Consider the following 14,786-nt stretch of genomic DNA (forward strand, 5'->3'; position numbering starts at 1 on the left):
AGTTTCTGAAATCTTTGATCAGTAATCATTAAACCATAAAGTTAGGGAGCTTTACTCAAGTACAGGTATATCAGCAACGGCTGACAGGAGAACTAAGCTGGATAGCACAAAGCAGAAACAGCCTTCTGCTCACTCTCCAACATGTAGCATATGTAATTTTCAAGGTCTTGGAAAGGTTTAATACTGCCTTCATTAATCTTCCCCTTGCCTTTAATATTGATTTATTATTATTATTATTATTATTATTATTATTTGTGCCGGATAGCTATGTGAACATGTTTCTGTTCTCAGTTGGAAGCCTGTAACTCGACTGAAGCGGCATACAGCAAAAGAAAACAAAATCCGGGCCTCGTGACCGATACCTTTGCCTTTTGGCTCATACGGCTTCATGTAGTTTGTGCTGGTGGCTTTCTCTCAAGGATGTGCAGCAGGTTCCCCCTTCTGGCAGCATGGGTTTCAGGACAGCAAGCCGTCTGCTCCAGGTTCTAATCGTTCCCAGATGCTTTCAATTCAATTACTCTTTAACAGCAAGAAAGATATATTCTTGTGACCAAGGATGTTGGAATCAACATCCGCAATCAGCCTCATTTCTGGCTTACGGGAATTAAACTTGAAGATTGATTGGAAGACGCTCAGGAAGAATGTGTAATGAAGTATGTTGACAAGGAAAGGAGCAAAAGAGTCAGCTGATAGGATTCTAATACCATAACAATTATAAATAATCTAAGTAATTTTAGGCTAGTTAACACTTTCAAATTGAAGATGCAGAACCTGATTTTCCACTTCTCTCCCCACCATTCATCTCTCACTAAGGTAACTGAGAAGTAGGCACCTCATATTTTGGGACGGTTTTGCTGCAGGTGGAGGAGACTCTACTAAACAGCAGTAGAGAATTAGGACTCTCAGTGTGTCTGCTGGGCGTTCTCAGGTGTATAATAAAAAGTCTGGCAAAAATTTATGCTAAACCAAAATAAAGAATTCAAATATAGCCCAGTAAATTTAAGTTGAACCATTACCAGTTTACTCCATTGCAAAATGAAATATTGATATATCCGTGTGATTTGTTTGGATGCAGCTGAAACATGAAAACCACTGAATGTTTCACTGAAATGTCACAAGGGAAAAAAATCTGGTCAGTATTGAAGGTTACTTGTATTTCTTAAATGAACCTAGGATGACAAGTGCATGTCTTTAGCAAGAGTGCTTTTTTCATTTCTTAGCACTTGTAATTTAGGAAGTGCTCAATGCACTTGTATGCAAAGCATTCATTTCTAGATTCTGGTTTGGTGTCTCTTGCTCATAACAGCAAAAGTTGTCTTTCACAATTTTGCCTTAATTTCATTGAAATAGAATGTTAGCCATTGTTTATTTATGGAAGTTAATGGATTAAAAAGTGTCGTACTTTGGAAGATTTAATAAGAAATGTCCCTCTTCACCCTTTGCAACTAGTCCCTTTTTTCTTCATACCAATCCTTATTTTCCTGACTTTCCCCTTTTGTTCTGCACCTGTTGTTGCTTCTTGTTTGGTACAGTCTCTTCTGTTGAGCACTTCAGACCATGCTACTGTTTAGTTTAACTTGAAAGAAGACACTAAATTATATCTTTAGAAATCAAATGTCAGCTATTGGCTTCTCCTTTTCCCAATTCTCCTCTGCTATGACACTGCTGATTGAGCAGACAGCAGGAGCAGAAATTGATCTGTGTGTTATTAATGATTTTGTTTCCAACAATTGTAAGGGGATTCTTCCATACCATCAAGGCACCCATTTGCTTTAATTGGTGATTGATAGTTCAGATATTTAGAAGAGTATCATTGTAATGGCTGAGGACTTACCTACCTCATTAGCAATATAGTCCCATTTCTCCAGTGGCAGTCCAACACAATCGGCATGGATGTGGCTGAAATTTTAACTAACACTTCCATGTTTTCCCCCAATACATGCATACATGTATCAAAGAATTACTGATGGTAATGATACCTGGGATCACCTTGCTCTTAATTTAAAGAGTTATGGATGCAAAGGGATGTATGTTCACCTTTTATGCCCAGATGTATACATCCACTTCCACTAATCCATTTGATGTCTCTGGGGAAAAAAATAAAGCACCTTACTATGTCTGCAAAGTAAGTCACACATTTTGGAATTACATGGAAGAAAATAGGAATGCAATGCTTTACATTTGTTTAGCAAGGCTGAGACTGAGGAGCTGAGACTCTCCAGAGGCAGTGCAAGTTTACTAATGCTCACAACATCACCATTAATTAGATGAAGTTCAATGTAGACTTTAGGTCAAAAAGGTTACTAATTTACTTGTAGGCACACAAGCAGTAGCATAACTGGGCTAGAAATGGAATATATAAGACCAGAGCCACCCTTGCTGGTTTTCTTCTTAGTCACTATGTGTTTTCAGATGAAATCATATGCAAAACTCCATAGGCAATTTGAAGCCAGTTTGAATATCCAAAGAAGGCTTTGATGGTGTTTCAAATGAATTACTGATAACCTCATTACCAACACTATGGAAATACTTTATAAACAATAATTCTTAGTCAATGCATTTTGACAGCCGTAATAAATACTTTATAGAACCAGTATTTTGCATTAAAGGTTGTTTTAAATTTGAATTTCTTTATTGTCTTTTTAGTAGCATCACCATCACAAGCATGCAATCTTTTGTCTCCAGTGGCGTCAACTCTCAATCATTTTAACAGACAATGATGTAGCATTGTTTATGTGGTGTTCATCACCTTGCAGCAAGGGGCACTTGAGGTTCAGATAATGATTTATCTCTTTCATCCTTCTTGATTTGAAAGAAGGTACTGTTGCTAGCATCTGTATATAGTTTTCATTTATTTCAAATAAAAGAGAGAACATTCCTCCAAGATTGATAGGATTGCAGTTCCTCGTAGCCAAACTAGCTCCATTATTTGTATCAGTAGTGTATAATGCAAAGATAAAATAAGTTTTTATGGAAAGCTGTAATGAACAATTTGGTTCTTGTTTGTGGTTGTCTCAAGCTGGCTATCCAAATCTCAAGAAACAATAAAGGACATTGGGTAAATGCCTGTTCCATTTTTCAGACAAAGAAACAGAAGTCTTCTGTCTCTACCAGATTGCGTTGTGATTTTTGCTGGATGGTCTGTAGCAATATCGAATATGTTCTTCTTTCTTTTCCCTTGCAGCTGGAGTTTCCATTTACTCACCCTTCCTGGAAACATTACCCTTTTAATCACTGGGTGTGTGTGCCAAAGCACTGAAAAAGAGAAACCACAAGGTTCTTGAAGATGTGCGAAGTAGATGTGCAAAATTTCTTCCAGTTGCTTTCTGTGTCAGCATTTTTATAACTCTCAGCATTTTGTTATATACCTATGTTATTAAAATAAATGACACAGAAGCTGCAAGTGTAGGCTTAAGACTGTAAAAAGAAATATGTTAACTTTATATATGTCTTTTGTAAGATTTGAGGTATTGCACAAGGATTGTCGTGATTGAATCAGAGAGCAACCTTGCCAGTGTATTTTATTTGCAATGTCCAACCCATTAGGGACATGAAAAATATTGAAAATTTAAGAATGGAAAGAAAGATAGGCAAGTGTTCTTTTAAAAATTAATTAAGGGAAGATTAGGAAGATTTTAGAAATCTGCAGCAAGAGACCATATCAACAAATGGAGGAACACAGTGAATTATAGATGTAAACTTTTGACTACCTGTAGTGCTTGATTATAAATACCACAGCAGGAAAGATTGATAAGCATCATCTTGCAAGCTCAGAGAAGTATCTGAAAGTGTATTGATCAATGCTGAACTCAGTACTGGGTTCCTGGTAAATGGCTTCCTTATCTTGTACTGATCACAGGCTACAATGAGGGAATGAAAAGAGGACAAGGGACAAAGCCCCAAACCTGTGAGCTTTCTCAAGAAGAAGTTCTGTTACAATGCAAGGAATGTTAGCTCTATGTATGCAGAGAAATGTGAAAAGAAATACTCCCTTTTTAAAATACTCTGTTATATGATCTGAGCAAAACCCCATAAAGATTGATGACAGTAACACTTGACATGGTTCCGCACTAATGACTAAAAACTAATAACACAATAATCTGTGGTCCTGTTTTCTTCAGCAGAGATATTATTATTACATTCTGCCACTCAGTGCAAGCAGAAGTTTGCAGATAAATAATTAGGGTTGCAAGCTGTATAAACTGAATAAAAATGAACCACCAAGGAATTTTTTGCTTTTACCTGAAGGTGACACAAGCCAAAGACCTCTTTTTAATGTAAGTGTACCAGCCAATATGTCAGGAATCCCATCCCATTCACATACAAAACTTTTCTCACACAACTACAATAAATGCGGGAACTGCATATTTTTTGTTCTTTGCACCCACAAAGTTGCCTCTGGTTTCATTCACAAGCATCTTTAGACCTTTGTTCATGTCTGTCCATATCACCTTCACTCTTACCATCATTATAAATGTCCTAGGCAGTAAAGGTATACAGGTATATAGAGAAGACCTTACTAAAATTAGAGGAGGCTTCAGAAAAAAGCTTTTGATTTTGGACAGTTTTTTACACAGTCTGGTATGTTTTCCTAACCAGGGTTTGAATGATCTAATTTATTATATTGCATAAATTTTTCTTAATCTTTTAGTACATACTCCAGGTACTGAATTTTCAAAAGCACTTTGCACTACAGATAAACTCTGAAATCAGTAACTTCTGCATTCTTTGTGATTTCCCATTCAGAAATTCAGTCACAGAAAACTGGGTGGGTGATTACGTGATAGGAATATGTGGAAATATTTTTAACACTTGATATTGGATATTAAATTTTAAGCAGAGTCGACTGACATGTCCACTGACATGTTCTACAGATATTTTATTGCTTATTTTGGAGGTGGGAATATTTTTATTCATTGGTGTTTTATTATTTACAGCATATCCAATTCCAGACATAGCAGGCAAGTGTTGCAGTTTATAAAATGAATCCCTCTTTTTTTTATTTTATTCAATATAATTTAGTTAGATTATTTTAAGTTTATAATCATTGCCAAAAAAAAAAGGTATATGCATATTTTATCCAACTGGTTTTTGTAGCCACTGATAATCAATAACAGCTTAAAACTTAGAAAAGATAAAGAATACATGGAAAGACAATCAGGTTAATTAGATTTGTCCTTCCAAACACTCATAGGTAAAGTCCATCCATTTAAATCTGATTTAATCATGTGCTGAAGTGGCATGAAATTGAATGAAATCAAGCTGTCCATAGCCCAGAAATGTTCTTACTGAGATATAAAAATCCTCAAGGATACCAGTTAGTCAGATAGTCTACTTGATAAGTCAAGGATAAGTTTCTTGCTCAGTCACAAAGCTTCTGATTTATATATTAACAAGAGTGACTGGTAATGGAAGGATATTCTTTGAGGCTCATAACTTTTTATTGAATTCAGCCCTCCCTGCTGTGGCTTTTGCAGAAAAGACCTATCCAACACTTATTCTTTAGCAATCTTTGCTTGTTTATATACAGCCAGTAGTAAGTACTTCATTAGGAAGGTAAAATACAGGGAGGTTCAGGTTCAAGGGAGATATTTAGCATTTACACAAGGAAAATTGTAAGCAATCTGGAGAGGGTCACAAGTAAAATGAAGAGTTAAACACTGAGCAAGATTATTGGCATTTATGACAGCTTTTGAAATGTAATAGTTGATGCATTATCAATCAGCAACTTGCAAGAGAAACACAGGGAATTCAGGGTATGTCTACAGAAAATCAAGTACACTCACTCTTAGTTTCTTCACTGAGGTTTAATAGGACTTTTGGTGAGTTATACTGTTTATTCTTCCTGATAGGAATTTCAATCAGTTGCACAGTTCAGAAAAGTAAGCAAATTCTCCTAATCAAAAGATAAAACTGAGATTTTAAAAAACCAGTATTCTTTAAGTTTGCTTTACATTACAGTTGGTCCAAGACCGCTACAAATAATTCTCACATGGCACTGTTGTTTTTATCTTCATGGATGACATTAGGAAGAGGGTCTTTATTAATAAACCTTGAAATATTAAAAAGTCTGGCAAGCTCATCACATGATTCCTTCAGAGTCTTATCTGCAGCAAGAAACAATGTGCAGATGTAAAATTTAAAATAATTCTGACAGGAGCTGGAAAAAAGTTCTGGAAGTTCACCCAATTGACTGCATTCAGTGCAGACATTCAGTGGTTACATGGGTGATATTCCAGGAAAGATGCTTAAAGGAAAAGAAACCCAGACAGTTCTCAGCATAATTCCTCTGGCAACCCACTGGGGAGGCAGAAGTTATGAGAAAACATCCTCAGCAGGTAAATTCATGATGAGTGAGGTAGGAAACATGGGAAGATGCTTGGCCACTAAAAGTTATTCATGATAAGGATTTTGAGCTGCATTCTAGAATTAAGACTCACAGTACGGAAAAAAAAAAGAAAATGGGAAAAGAAGATGAAAAGGAAAAAGTTTCATTTGTACACTAATTTTAATACAGTTTTTAAAAATCAAAAAAAAAAGAGAGGTATTGAAATAGCTGAAGAAACATCAGTATGGAGAAGGTTGAATTGTAAGAAGAAAGCTCTAGCAGGCTTAGTGACAGGAATGTGCTTGACAAATGAGATGAACAATAAGAAATGAGAGAATAATTTGCAAGCAGCAGGATATGAATCTGTGTCCTTGAAGATTTTCAAGATTCAGCTGTAGTCCTGCTTCAAGGGGGGCGGTTGGACCACCTAGTCACTGGGGTCCCTTCCAATCAATATTTGTTTGGTTTTGTGCAAAGGGAGAATCTTAAGCAGCAAAAATGAAGAAACTGGAACAGCTAGTGATGGGTATGACACCCACCATTGTCAGAATAACAAGTACCTCATGGAGTAGCAGACGTTGTTAAGAGGTACTGAAGGATAAGGAGTCTTAAGGATTCATAGGAGTTAAAGTGATGAGTAACAGTGAAGGTTAATAACAGAATAAATGTTTTCATGAATTCCATCGTTATGAGAAGTTTTGATTTCTAAGATACAGGATCAAGAATATAGCTTGAAAACCCAGATAATTCCTTCTGGGCTGTTAAGAGCAAAGTCTCCAAATCATCCATAGAGGGTTTGGGTTAACTGTACCCATTAATTGGCGGGGTGTGAACAGCATCAAACGTGATTGTTTTTACTGTTTTGTTTTAAAGGACACTATGAACAAACCACAAAATGAAGAGGATTTCAGTGGTTAGTGCATCCTTTGAGAACTGATGCTGCTAGTGCTGATACACTAAAACTCTAAATAATAATTAATTTTTCATAGCAAAAGTGTTTCTCCATAATGCATATTTATTCATTTGTGATTTTATTTTAATAATCTCAAAAATGTTACAATTCTGCAATTTCTGAGAGAAAACAATTTTGCAAGATGTCTGTAAAAAAGCATCTCTGAGGTTCTGTGACTAAAATGAGATGCCATAGTGGACTCCATAGTCAAATGATTAAAATTTCCCTAAAAATTTGCCCCCTGCTTTCAAGCTGGAGACAAAATTCTCTTAGAAGTGTCTAGAAAACAAGTCACAAGGCATGAGAACAGTCTGTCAATGCTGTCTCCAAGCACAAGGTAAAATCCTGACTTTCATCTGAATTTTGAAACACCAATCTCTCAAACTTCACTGAGTTTCCAGTCTTTGGCTTCTTTTTGGATCTCTTTTGGGCACCAAGAAAGTCAGAACCTCATTCATCAGCTATAATCCCAAGATCAACTTCTCCTCAGTACCACATGGATGCTTTGGACCTAAGGCACAGGTGAGCTAACAGCCTGAAATATGGACAGAGAGCAGGTCACAGAGCTTGTCCTCTTGAAATTCACAACAAAGATGTGGCACTTTTGGCCAGGACACCAAACATTCTTTCGGTTAACATGGTGGTGTTGCCCATGACTCAGATAAGGATGCTGTGAGACCTGTAGAGTTCAAAACATAGTAACCATAAAAGGTCTGACTGCTCACAGAACCTGCTTCCTCAAGAATGTTTTCTAGTGTGTCCATTTTTATGAAGACCTCAGCTCAAAAGAAACAACTAAGGCTGTTTTCCCAGCAAAAATATGGATGTTGGTAACATCTTCTCATCTAATGACCTTACCGTGCCATAAATGGCAGTGTACACTTCTAACTTTTAAATATGATCCGCATTTTACAACAGTTTTATACTAGAAGTGCCTCAGGCATAAGCCATGAAATTTAATTATTTTCACTTGTGAGCACCAGCTCATGCAACAAAATAAAACTTGTGTCAATCAATCATTTATTTGTCTTGGCTTTACATATGCCTATCAGAGGATTTATCATGTAGCAATAGAACTGGAAAATAATAATTCAAAAGTAAAACATGGATGAGTCAGAAAAGAATGTAAATAAGAATTTGGAGATCTAACTGTGACTTTGGATTAATGTTAAAATTATGAGTGAATCATCAGATTAGTACATTTCTATTCCTAAAGTGTTTTTACCTCTAATTAGAATGTAATTTTAAGTAGTCTTGTGATTCATGAAGAAAATCAGCATAAGAAAATAAATAGATTGTTGTCCTCTTTACTTGGACAAATACATGCCTATCATGAGGACACAAATGTCTTTTATATCCTTCTGTCAGGGTGATATCCTGTGTGCTAGTGCATGGCCTAGAGAAGAGATGAAATTCTGCAAAACTAATAAAAATGAGAATGGAGGACCAAACAGCAGGTAAAGAGAAAGGCATGGTTAGTGGTCAAATTTATTATTTTCTGCCAAAAGTAAAAGCTGGGTTTTCACATCTCATCTGAAGATGCCACATCTTGCTCAACAAGGGATAGCAGGGCCAGAAGACAGATCTGTTTTCATTATGTCCCTGTCAGTGCTGGAAAACCTCACAATTGATTCTGTTGTGAAAACGATATCATATCAGATGCAATTCAAGTCTTCCTCTCACTAAACCCCAGTGAATGAACCTCAGTAACATAGCAAATCAGTGGTAACCTTGGTTTTGAAATCCATTTTGTGATTCTGGAGTTAATAAGAACTCTTACATAGTAAATGGGTAAGGAACATGGGTGAATTTCCTGCTTCTGCAGGTTTCTCAGTGTTCAGTTTAATGGAGAATTAAAGCATTATGATCTGACAGTCTGTATTCTATGTGTAGTGAAAAATTAAACTCCTACCATGCCTTTCAAGTAAATTCATTTATGATAATCCAGATTTCTAATTATCCAGAAACTGGATTGTGTCTGCTCATTGTTTTTGAAAACTAAATGGAGCAGTACATTTGTACTTTTTCAGTAAGCACTAAGAGGTGCACTTGCCTTGGTTGACATGACCCCACCTACTTCCGTCAGGACCTCAGGCTGCAAAATTCCAGGAAGAAAAAAGAAAACACCAAGATTTCTTTTAATCTGAGCAAGTGCAGCATTCAACAAAGTCTCAGTAACCTCATTTGAGACCTTTAGAGGTAGTGATAACAAAAGCAATAGAACACAGAACAATGATGACTGCAAGTAGTACGTTCATCATTTATTGCATAATTACCTCATAAAATTTCACTGGAGATCCTCACACTAAGATTCTTCTTGTTTAAAGTATAAAACAATCTAACACTGCTAAAAAGGTCACTAGAAATGAATAGTGAATAATATTTATTACAAGAAGGATAGTTAGGAGAAGTATTTAATATATTGAAGGACTTTTTCAGTGGTGTTGGCATCCCAGTATTTCTGGCATCTGCAGATGTAGAATTGCATGATATCTTGTAGGAATGGTATTTCTCAAAGAACAGCAAAGTTTACTAGGAACCAGAAATAGTGCAGGGGGAATTTCTTCTTAAAGTCATAAGAGAACTTTCATGCTATTTATCTATTCTTTTGAAAATGGAACACTCATGCCATCTAATCACGACTTCCTCAGATTCTGCAAGACCAATAAAAGGGGCACATTGATATCCAGTGAATAGAAATACAGTATTGCATTCTGGATTTGATCTGTTCTGTGCATTCTTTATATTCAACCCATAATATTCAAAGATTGTTTTCATGAACCTAGCTTGTTCAGTCACTAGTCATCTGATTTTGCTCTGCTCTGGAGATCAGTGTGAATAGTTTTTCTTTCCTATTTGAATACTGAGTATTAAGCCATTTAAATTATGTCTACCATATGTATTAGTTATACATGAATAGAGATAGTGTTTCAATTTCTATCAGTTGCTGAAAGCCTTTTCAGTAATGCTATCAGCTGAGATCAGTTTCAGTAAAGGCATTAACACCTGGTATCAAAGTAGAGCTTTATTTTATGAAGAATAAAATTCCTAAGGCTAATACCAAACAGTTTACTTGGGTTTAATCTCTGGTTAGATCTCATCTCTAGATAGCTACTTTGATACCTGGTTTTAAAACCAGGAGTGAAAATCAGTTTAGTGGTTTCATACTTGTTCCTTGTAGATATTTGTTCGGGTAAAAAAGTCTCCACACAATTCAGTGTGTTTATCAATCTAAAAGTAAAAGCAACTAGAAAAGACAAATATTTTTCTAGATGAAATAGAGCTTGAGTTACAGTTTAAACTGCCACAGGAGCCCATGTATGAGGAGGTTCAATTTCATTCCTTTTGTGCTACTGACTTACATCATTAGGTGAGAAATGACAGAAACCCTGTGCCTTAGTCTAATAACTGTTGTAAGGCTACTGAACGATATCCTTACAAAATGTGACGGCAGTCTTAATTCAAAGACCTATGTGCAAAGATAATTTTCCTACCTATTTCAGGAAGTATGGATTCCTGGCCCCTCTCTGCAATCCATCCCACATAGTCGCCTGGCAGTCCCTAGATAAAGTGATGTTGAAGATACAGTGTGCACCTTGGAACAGCACAGAAAGTATAAACACAATTTTTTAAAGATTCATGTGATGAATCCACAGCATCATTTCTCATTGCACCAGAAATCCAGGGTGGTCAGGATGATGCAGAGGGCATTTAAGCTGTTTAATAAAAAAGATTCAGAAAGTGAATTTGAGCAGTTGTGATAGACTGTCCACACTATCAGCTCCTCCTTCGGTCCTTGTTCTGCTTCAAATTATCTCCATAAATTTTCTTCAAAGAGAATCTGTATAGGAAATGAAAAACAGGGTGGACAAATGTTGATCATTCGGAGTCAGTCATACTGCTTAGCCCTTTTTAATTTAGCAGTACAGATTACCTGTCCAGTTGTCACCAAGCCACTGGTACACAGACACTTTCTGACTTATCCTCAGCAAATGTAGCTCTTTCCCATTACTAAAACTAAGAAGCTATAGAGATAACAGAAACCCTGTATTCTGATCCTGATCCTTTTTCCCCATATCCATACCATGCATGAGACTCAGAGTGGCTTCACTGATAGAACATTTTAACTTGGAAAATCGCTGCTATCAATTCTATGCAGTTCCTGTAGCGTTAGAAAGAAATTTCCCAGCACAAAGGAAATTCTTGTTCAAGATCAAAATTGCTCTTGATAAGTTAATAATTACTGTACTAATTAAAGATGTTTCTGCTGCAAGATTTTGTTTTACAAAAGCTATAACCCAATGAAAACTTATTCATACTCTAAACTCTGATTCCATCAGAATGGAATTAGTTCCTCCTGAATGTTTAAATGCATGACAGGAAATTACTTGGTCCAACACTTTTACCTAGTAGCCTTTCAAGATCCCCTCAAAATTAAACAATCAGATAAGAAGAAGTTACTTCCTTTTTCAGCTATTTATAAAAGATACTATGAGAAAATAGCTGTCAATATAAGTAAATAAAATTGGCCTGTGTCTTTTTTCTGGACATATGGATGAAATGTACAAACCCTGCCTATATACCCTGCCAGGACTACTTATTAGGAACAGTCCCAGGTACGTATTTCCCCCAAAATAACATCTGTCCCTTGGAATGAGCTAAAACCTGCCAATGAGCACTGTAAAAATTGAATAGGTCTGGGCAAATATATAGGCCCCTTTGATATAACAATTACTCAAAATGTTACTCAAAACTAAATAAAATCACAGGCAATGGCAGTGTTTTGTCTTTAATTCTTACCATCAGTCTGGCTATCGCCACACACAAAGACCAGCCATATCCTGCCATCAAGCTGTCCACAAGCTCTTTTTACCAGAGAAAAACAGGCTTATGATGAGATATATTTTCCCGAGATGCTGCACAATACACAGCCACATAATTGCATTATACCTCTGGTCCTGACTGTAAGCAATGAACCTGGCAAGGCAGGGTTCTGGGCTAACTGTCCTAATGGGCCATTTCAGTTGTTTGTTTTCAATAAAAAACCTTCTGCATTGTATACCAAGATTTAGGGTTCTTAGAGAGTGTTATTAAGCTCGATATATTTGTAGTCTATTCCAGCAGCAGCAGGCTTAATGTAATATGGCAAATTTTGAAAGAAAAGTAGGATATTTCAGTTCTGTATTCCAAATATTTGCATAGTTCCAGCCAAAATATCTGTCTATAACATATTGCTGAAAGTGGCTGAGGCAAATGCTGTGGACAGTGAAGGTAGGAGAGACATATATTTTAATAAAAAAAAATGCATGGTTCACCTTTTCCATTTATTGTTGGTATATTGACAATGATTGAATACAAAAGAGTTTGTTTCTTTCCTGGATGTTTAAGTGAATATTAGTCTGCAAATAGGGGAGTACACAGTCTATTAAGTACTGTCTGTCTCTGCACAGAAAGCTGCCACAGAGGACCAATGAGTAGATTATCAGCTCTAACTGCTTCTGGTGGAGCCCCTGAAAACAGCCTGAGGTGAAATTAGGGGAATGGGGTAGAGGTGCAGATCCGGCGTGTTCTGTGCTCCCCCACCAGACCCTGCTTCTTGGGAAATTAGGGTGGGGAGATACCTAGTTTGTAAGTGTCAGTAGTGGTTACCCAGAAGGTACACATAAACAGAGGGGAAGTCCTGAAATGCTGGTAATAAACAGATTTATATACCAGTGGAGAAAATGCAGTTATCAGTATACTTTAGGTACTTCAGCAGATTTTGTGGAGGGTAACGCATGTTCTGGGTAACAGAGGGGAAGTTGCTAAAGTGTTTCTCTCTCCCTTTCTCTGAACCATGGTGCTTATGGATCGGAGAACAGTCTTGAGGATTGCTCTCCTGCCTAAGGGTGTGTCTGTCTACACAGCTCACTACAGTGCCATTAAAGATACCTCTAAAAAAAGTAATTCGAATGAGAAATTTTAAAGCTCTCAGAGAAGACTAAATCAGCGGAAGTGAAATGTGATCATTTACAGATAACCTGGGTGTCTCCTTACAGTATCTGTAACCTGGAGTCACTGAGCACAGCCTGCAGCATCAGAACAGCAAAACTGGGGGGCTTCCCTGCTAAGAAATTAGGCTGTAGGAACAACACAAAGCATGGTTCCAGAGAGACTGAACACTACAGACATAATGGAGTGCCTGGAGGGTGACACCAGGAAGTTGCATGAAGCGCAGTAAAGCCTTCATAGGGCAAAAGCAACCTGAAAAAATGAACAGATACTCTTGTGCCTCTAGAGTAGGCTTAGTTAATGAGTGTTTAATATGATGATAGAATGCTTTTAAATGTGTTTTAAATGTTAAATTGTATAATGGTTTGTTTGTTCTAAATACTACACCTTCACGCGGTACTATCTGGCCTTGTTATCTATTGTGATAGAGCGAGATTTTTTTGTAGAAGGACAGATACTCTTTTACCATTCCTATTTCTGAAAAGTTCATCCAAGTGCCTTCTGATACACTGTTCTTCCTGCAGTTCTTGCACAGGGGACATGTCTCCATTTTCCTTAATTGCCCTGCAAACAGAGCATCCCACCACAGAGATGAGAAGAACACACTCAGTTTAGCAATGCACACTGCTGTGTTGGATAAACTGCATGCATTTCTCATTTGGTTTCATCTGAAAGCTTTTTCCTCCTCTGATGGCCCTTTTAGGTTCTCTACGTGTTACTCGTTAAGCCAGGATGAAAAACAAGCTAAGCTCTCTCTTCGGTAAATACCTAGGTAAGTGAATAGACCAGGCGGGAAAGATGGGCTTTTTTCCCCTTAATTGCGTGTAGATTCTTCAGAGATGATGTCTGCTATCTGTGGGTGTTTTGAAAAGCAGGATAAAATGCAGGTGGTGGGAGAAAGGGACGTGGTGAGAGCTCGCGGCTGGGTGACGGCGCTGCCGACCCGCTTCTCGCCCGCTGGGCCCTCTGGCAACTCGGTGGCGGCTCTCCGCCGTTCGGCTCCCAAAACACACACACACACCCCGAGCCGCCACGGCACGGGACGGGGGATGCGCGGCCTCTCCGCGCCGCGGAGCTCCGCGGGGATTGGGGTCCGGCCCCTCACCAGCGTGTCGCGGCCGGCGGTGGGCGCTGGAAGGTCCCCGCACCGCGGGCACAGCCGGCCGCGCAAGCGGAGCTCCGGACTCGGTGCCTGGAGCCTCCAGCGCAGTCCCGCACTTGTGGGAAATCCGTGGGCGCTGAGGGGCCGTGGCGTTCCTCCGTGCCCGACTCGGGGTACACCGAGGTACACGCAGTGGGAAAGGTTCTGAGATAAATTTGAATGAGGTTCTACAGAGAGGAGAAAAATTAGAAATAAATACGAAAAAGGAAGGAAGGAAGGAAGGAATTCGGAAGGAAGGAATTCGGAAGGAAGGAATTCGGAAGGAAGGAAGGAAGGAATTCGGAAGGAAGGAAGGAAGGAAGGAAGGAAGGAAGGAAGGAAGGAAGGAAGGAAGGAAGGAAGGAAGGAAGGAA

Source organism: Corvus kubaryi, unplaced genomic scaffold (assembly GCF_017639235.1).
Source record: "Corvus kubaryi isolate FWS band 111438036 unplaced genomic scaffold, C.kubaryi_AGA036_p1.0 split1-131, whole genome shotgun sequence".
NCBI classification, from domain to species: domain Eukaryota; kingdom Metazoa; phylum Chordata; class Aves; order Passeriformes; family Corvidae; genus Corvus; species Corvus kubaryi.